The sequence below is a fragment of the Camelina sativa genome, chromosome 11 (assembly GCF_030686135.1).
Source record: "Camelina sativa cultivar CO46 ecotype springtype chromosome 11, ASM3068613v1".
NCBI lineage: Eukaryota > Viridiplantae > Streptophyta > Magnoliopsida > Brassicales > Brassicaceae > Camelina > Camelina sativa.
Genome location: NC_141890.1, coordinates 28,949,886 through 28,957,363, shown reverse-complemented (window position 1 = coordinate 28,957,363; position 7,478 = coordinate 28,949,886). Strand labels below are relative to the sequence as shown.

Here is a 7,478-nt window from a genome sequence, read left to right as displayed (position 1 = left end):
TGGATTCGTCGTTGTTGGATCAGAACTTTCTGCCAAAGTGGTGAGTGCATGACCATGGCCATACTATTTTGTCTGCTAAAGTAACTTGTGGTAGGTTAATGTTTCTGAGTAGTTCTTGATCCGGTTGGATTATAAGCTGATTAACCTTGTCGTCATCCCATTTACGCAGTTGATAACTCTCTAATTTACATGTTTTAGGCATCCTTTTTTGACCTTATTTTGCATTATTAATACCCTAACCTTAGCAATTTTAGGTCATTAACTGTAGGAATTTGCATTTAGGCCATTTAGGGTGTTGCATTCTTGCATTTGTGCATTTTGGATGAAAACAGGTGCTTTAGAGCCTAAAATGGGGAGAAACAAGGTCAAATCCGAGCATGTACCCGAAGGAGCTATGGAGCAAGAAGAACAGTCTGAACCTCAACCCGATTGAAGAGGATCCAAGAGCAGGAAGAACAACCCGAAGACCTATCCGAAGAGTAACCCGACCTCATCCTCGAGCACCGCCTCGAGCAGACCCTCGGGCAGGACTGGGCAGCTAGGTTTAAAGGGTTTCCATATATAAACCCCCTCTCTTCTTCCTCTCGCCCTAGCACGCCGCAGAACCTCAGAACAGAGAGCGAGAGCTTCTGGAAGAGAAACTGAGCGATCCAAACTCTTTTTCCACTTTGTTAGGATTTATTTTCATTTCCTTTTTGCTATTCTTCTAGATTTCGATTATGTACTCTTCTACTCAATTTCTATTTTCAATACAACACAGTTTTCATTTATATGTGTTTTTATGCTTTCTGCAATGAGATCTGAGTAGTGAAGCAAAGTTTCTAGGGATGGGATAGACAAATATGTGTTCTTGATTGGTTAGGATGTCTTAGCTTGATTGTTTATGTTATATAAATTCCTTTCTAGATTGGTGTTCTTAATGCTATTTTCAGACCGAGAGGTTGAGAGTAGATCTAGGGTGTTTTGTCATCGAGAGATGTTGTTGAAATGCTTGAATCAATCAATGCTAGAGATTTACTCACTTAGCCTAAGAGATTAGATGTAAGGAGTTTATTGACAATAATGAATCGGTTTGTATTGCCTGCTTGGTCATGTTTCTCCAACAAGACTTGGGTAGGAAAGTGATCAAGGTTGATTGTTTCTATCACGAGAGTGTTTTAACAAGGTTTTAGAGATTCATTGTCTAGGGAATATTTGCTTGAGGCATGTAGGACATCCATACTGGTCAGGAACACTTAGGAGTCGATTACCCCATTCTTAGGAGCTTTCGCATCTTGATTGTTTACGTTTTTATTCATAACTCGACTCTCTACCCGAACTGGTACTCGATCACCAGCTTCGTGTACACCTTCGATCTGTTCTTACTCTTCTTCTTTACCCGATCACTCCACCCGATGATGTACTCGAATGCTCGCATCGAGTACTTAGGTAGTGTGGTTCTTGATTATTTATTTTCTTTTAATAATTTTAGGATTGTTAGATCAAACCCCAACTATTGCTTGGCTTGACTTGTCTGTTCTGATCATATCTTATCTGCTAGCATAACAACCATTTGGATTGAGAACCCTTTGTACTACAACTGCATAGGGAATTGATACCCTAGGTGAAAATCCTATTATCAGCAGTCTTCCCTGAAGTGACATTACTTCTTTTAGCTTGATGGTTTGGTTCATCTGGTGGCTATGGATTGGTTTTGGTGGGTGTGTCATTGTGATACTATCCACGTTTAGTCTGATGGACTCACCATCGCCAGGTATGAATCGACTCCCTTTTTTTATAACATCTAAACCGCAAGGATTGATGCCCATCCATATGATCGGTTTGTTCTTTTTTCTGCCATTTGGTTGAATTTAATTTGCTACGTTTAAGATTTCAGCACTTGCTAGTTCAAGTTTTATTATATACTTAGGTTCGTTACTGACTTGTTTACTTTCGTGTTTGTTTGTTTTGCATTTCAGGTACAACCCGAGAACCCACCCGACCCGTCACTCGATTACTTGGATCGAGTAGACCCTCGTGTACCCACTCGGTCAACTGATTGTGCATGCAAACACAATCCAAAGGTAGCCAACACTTGAGTCCTTTCATCGACAACATCGATAGACCTAGGCTACTATGTCCACAACAAGTCCAACAACCACAACCAACTACAATTGAGGAGGTCATGAATAATCAGAATGGTCCACCAGCTCCTCAAGAGAGGACCAACATAGGAGCAGGAGATGCTCCATCTACTCACACTCAAAGACATGGCATTGTGCCACCTGCTGTTCAAAACAACAACTTTGAGATCAAGAGTAGTCTCATCCAAATGATTCAGAGCAACAAGTTTCACGGACTGCCAATGGAGGACCCATTGGATCATCTAGATGAGTTTGATACGCTCTGTAGCCTAACCATGATAAATGGATTCAGTGAAGATGGATTCAGACTCTGGCTTTTCCCATTCTCTTTAGGAGACAAAACACACATCTGGGAGAAATCACTTCCTAAGGAGTCCATCACAACTTGGGAGGCATGCAAAAAGGCGTTTCTAGTCAAATTCTTCTCCAATTCCAGAACCGCTAGGCTGCGAAATAAGATTTCCAGCTTTATTCAGATAAGCAATGAGACGTTCAGTGAAGCTTTGGAACGTTTCAAGGGAAACACAAGTAGATGTCCTCATCATGGCTTCAGCAATGCTTCATTGCTAAGTACACTATACCGAGGTGTAGTCCCTAAGATACGGATGTTGCTAGACACCGCTAGTAATGGGAACTTCCTCAACAAGGATGTCGATGAAGGTTGGGATCTAGTAGAGAACTTGGCTCAATCTGATGGGCATTACAATGAGGAGTATGATCGCACTATACGCTCTACTTGAGAGGATGATGCCAAGTACAAGAGAGACATGAAAGCCCTCAATGATAACTTGGATAAGCCCGAATCTGTCATACCGTAACCCCAATGTTGCAAATCCTCAGGACCAAGTCAACCCATCCGCAGTCCAAGGGAATCAAGGCCAGCAAAAGCCTTTTGTCCAATACAATCAAGGCTATGCTCCCAAGCAACAATATTCTGGCAACTACCACCAACCGATTGCACCACATGGATTCCTACAACAGCAAGGCCCACAGAACCAATCTCAACAAGCTGACCTACGTGGCCTAATTTAGCAGATGATACAAAGTCAAGCATCAGCCGCAATGGACAATGCAAAACGGTTCATGGAGATGAGCAACAAGATCGATTCTGGGTACAATGACCTGAATGCCAAGTATGACTCTCTCAACACTAAGCTACGATACCTTGAAGGCCAACACAGCACACAACCACCTCCAAAAATCAACCAGCTTCCAGGTAAAGCTGTTCAAAACCCAAAAGACTATGCCACTGCCCAATGCACCACCAGAGGCTGAACACGATGACATACCCGATGATTTTGATCGGATTATCCATTGGGTAGACGTTCAGATGACAGATCAACTTCAACTGCCTCAAGCTGAGGAAGGGGAATTAGAGGAAAGGTTCAGAGTTGCTCTTGACATCCAGTTAGAGGCGCTTGCAGAGCGTATGTCCAAACGAAAAGCCCCGCCTCTTAAGCTCTTGCCACCACACGAACTTTGAGAGGAAATCATCAAGGAGACAGCTCAGCTGGAGATTGAGGTATAGGAAGCTGTCAAGGAGATTGGAAATGCAATTCTGAGGAATGGAGTGTGTTTAGATCCTGAATTGCGAAATGAGGAAAAATTGGAGGATCCCGACTCTTTCACCTTGCCATGTTCAATATGCCTTAGGATTTTCAACAACTGCTTGTGCGATTTGGGAGCTTCAGTCAACATCATGCCAATATCAGTTGCCAACAAGATGGGTTTCAGCAGTTTTAAACCAAGTAGCTTGTACTTGGTTCTAGCTGATAGAACGGTCAGACACCCCATTGGTATTCTGGAAAACCTACCTCTTAGGATTGGAAGAGTGGAAGTTCCTACCGATTTCATGGTCCTTGATATGGATAAGGAACCAAAAGATCCATTGATCTTAGGAAGACCATTCTTGGCAACAGTAGGAGCGGTAATAGATGTGAAAAAGGGAAGATCAGCATTGAGCATGGAGAGCACTTCAAAATGGAATTTGGTATCAAGAAGGGAATTAAGAAGCCAACCATTGATGGACAAGCTTTTTCCAACCAGACAAAACGAAGAAGAGTCAAGCATCACAAAGAAGTCCATACTACATTTGCTGTGAAACCTGGACAAGAATTAAAAAATCCATTAAATCAGCCAGCTACAGTGGAGAGGATTCCAAAACCTCTCCCTCCTAAAACCCATGCTTAAAGAGCATGAAGAATCAAGTTTAGTGACTTAAAAGAAGCTCACTTGGGAGGAAGTCCCAAAGGTATCCTTTTATTCTCTACCCGAATCCGTACCCGACGCGCCTGATCGTTTCCCTACTCGGGTGACGAGTGGAGTCTGAATTCCACAAAACCCTAACCCACTCTAGGTGAAACCCTAGAAGATGCCTCTTCTATTTAAGGGGACTAGGACCCCTCTCCATCAGCATCACAAAATCGATAAGCCTCTCAACCCTAAAAACTTTTTGCCTTCCAACTTTCTATTTTTCTCTCAAAGGATCGAGAGTCTTTAATCTCTTGGGAACTAACCCTATTGATCTCGAGTTTAGTTTCTTCTCTTTTCACGGATTCACCAATGGCTCCCAAGATGAAAATTTACCAAAAGAAGGGGACAAGATCAACCTCCGCCGCTGCTAAAACCGGAGGTGACGGTGTGTATGCTCGCGATTTTCAGGGAGGAGGAAACGTTTCGCATTCCCAACTGCTGAATGGACGTTTCCAATCCTCCACCCGATGCTCAACCCGATCATGTACCCGAGGAGACGCTCGAGCACCCGATCGGGTAGATACCCGTGTTCGTTCACCTAGCCCAGTAGCAGTTGCAATCCGCCGATCTCCTCGATGTAGGGACCTGTCTACGTCCGAGAGAACCGTCACCGACCCAATGGAGGTCGATTCTGATGCAGATGGAGGAGAACCAGAGGAGATCCAAACCTCCAGGTTGAGAAGCATAGCTGCGGTTGCGAGGGGGAAGAGACCAGCCTCTGAAAAGGCTGAGAAGGTAGCTGAGAGAGCGATGGAAGAAGAAGATCAAGGTACCGAGGATGAGAGCCGTGATAATGAAGAGGAGCAGAGGGAACGCACACGTTTAGCATCGAGGAGGCTGAAACAAAGAGAAGTGGAGACTCCAGCCAAGCTATTCAAGGTCCTCTGCAAGATGAGCTTCGTTGGTACCCGCTACCGCCACCGCCAAACGATGAAGCAGTTGAGGACATCGAGTTTCTCTTCGACATGCGCCACATGGGCCAGATGATGCGAACCAACCTCGAAGCTTATAAAGAGGAGACGGTTCACTTCCTTTCCATGCTGCGGTTACACTACTTTGAAGACCACCCGACCCTACTACCTGATAGGGGGATCGGGTTCATCAGTTTCTCCGTGCGCAACAAGGAATACCGACTTACCTTCAAGGAGATGGAAGAGCTGTATGGATTCAACGCTGGGAGTGGAGAAAACATGGACGTGAGCAAGGAAGAAATGAAATCTCTATGGCTGACAATAGGAGATAAGCTTTCCTACAAGTCTACAAGCTCCAAATCTGCTCAAATAAGGAGCCTTGTTTTGAGGTATTTTCACAAGTCCCTAGCTTGCACTCTATTTGCTAGGAAAGAAACTGGGAATGTGAATGATCATGAGCTGCAGCTGCTAGATATAGCCTTGTGTGGGAGTTTGGATAATGCTAGGGATGGTAAACCGCTAGTAGGGGATGTTACAGACACTAACATGATCTTTGTGTTGCTGGATCAGTTCTTGTATCTGAAATCCTGGGCAATGAAAACCGAGAGGCGAGAGGGAGCTGGAGAGATATCCATAGGAGGTTTGGTCACACCAATTTTGGTTGCTTGCGATGTGCCCCTAAAGGGAGTAGTACATGAGCCGAGATGGCTAGACATCGACTACCTCACATTGGCGAGATTCTTGGCCTATGAGAAGCCAAATGATATGTTGCTCTTCAAGTTCGTTCACCCAGCAGTCGGAGCTACTCAGATGATCCTGCCCAACGTCGTGTGCACCAAAATCCGGCTAGGGGAGAACATAGACTTCGCGCCACCATTGGAGGAGCTGTACAACCCTGAGGAGGAATCCGAAGCTGAAGAGAGAGAACCAACAGGGCAAGGACAGGGAGGTGATTCAGAGGATTACGATTTTGAGGAGTATGGTTGCTCTCAAAAGCAACCGGTGGGAGTGAGAGAAGCTCACAAAAGAATCGGGTGGTTGAAGAGGATGAACAAGTTCCTGGCTAGGAAAGTGAAGGACCTTACTGGCACAGTGAAGGTGATGGGAGGACAGATCAGGGAGCTGCAAGACAAGGCAAGCTGTGCCTCAGCTCGCAGTTCAACTTTTGCACCCACATGTATGGGGAGGAGCGGACCATTAGGAGGAATCCGAGGATTAGCACCTCCAGAGCCCCATCGGGCATCCTCCTATGAGCCCCACGCTGAGGAAGGTGTAACCAGACCCGATAGGTCACGGAGAAGCCATTCAGATGCCTATTTGATGCCTAATGCGACGGGGTACATGATGCCTTACAAGATGCCACCATCGAGCACACATTCGGGTGACCACTCGGGTCCTTTCCCTCCAACATATCAGATGCCATATCCGATGTCGTACCCGATGCACCCTGCGAGCAGCTACACGGGTGACCATTCCATACCTCTCCCACCATACCCTTCGTACTACCCAATGCCATACCCGATGACCTACGCGATGTCTTACCCAATCAACCGCTCAGATGCTGGTCCGAACAGGTCGTCCGTGCGCATAACCGAGCTTTCTGATGAGCGAATCCCGGCGCCCTCTGAAGCCGGTGATGATCCTGGGTACACCTTGGCGAGCATGGAGGCTGCCACAACCTCCTTCTTCACCACCCCATGAGGTACCACTTTTATCCAAACCATTTTTTATACCATTGCATTTTATTTTGTTTCATTTTGTGTGATTCTCATATTTCTTTTTCAGACTTTTATTTACACAAGGGACTGTGTAATTTAAGTTTGGGGAAGGGTCTGAGAATGTATATAACATTGTGTTTTATTTTCTTATTTTCTTATTTTAAATTTTTGCATGCTAGTTTTATTCATTTGAGACTGCATCTATTTGCATAAAAAACCCAAAAAAATTTAAATTTTAAAAAAAAATAAAATAATAATAATAATAAAAACAAGAGAGTGTTCATGTAGTTGCATTTCCATGTTAGGATTGAGTCTAGATTGCTTCATATAGGACTGATTTTTTTTTTTTTTTTTTTTTTGAAAATAATGTTAAATTATATTCAAAAGAAAAAAATAACTTGGTACAACGTGTGCAGCAGTTTATAAAGAGTTAGAAAATGTGGCTAAGCACTAAACAATTCTCCAAAAAGAGA

The 7,478-nt window shown here is 44.2% G+C and overlaps 1 non-coding gene across 1 annotated transcript; it reads right to left on the bottom strand.

The window, feature by feature from the left end:
- Positions 1-2,566: 2,566 nt before the first annotated feature.
- LOC147934556 (small nucleolar RNA R71) lies at positions 2,567-2,673 on the bottom strand. The gene has a single exon (XR_015573376.1). It is a non-coding gene; the product is annotated as a small nucleolar RNA R71 (small nucleolar RNA).
- Positions 2,674-7,478: the final 4,805 nt, after the last annotated feature.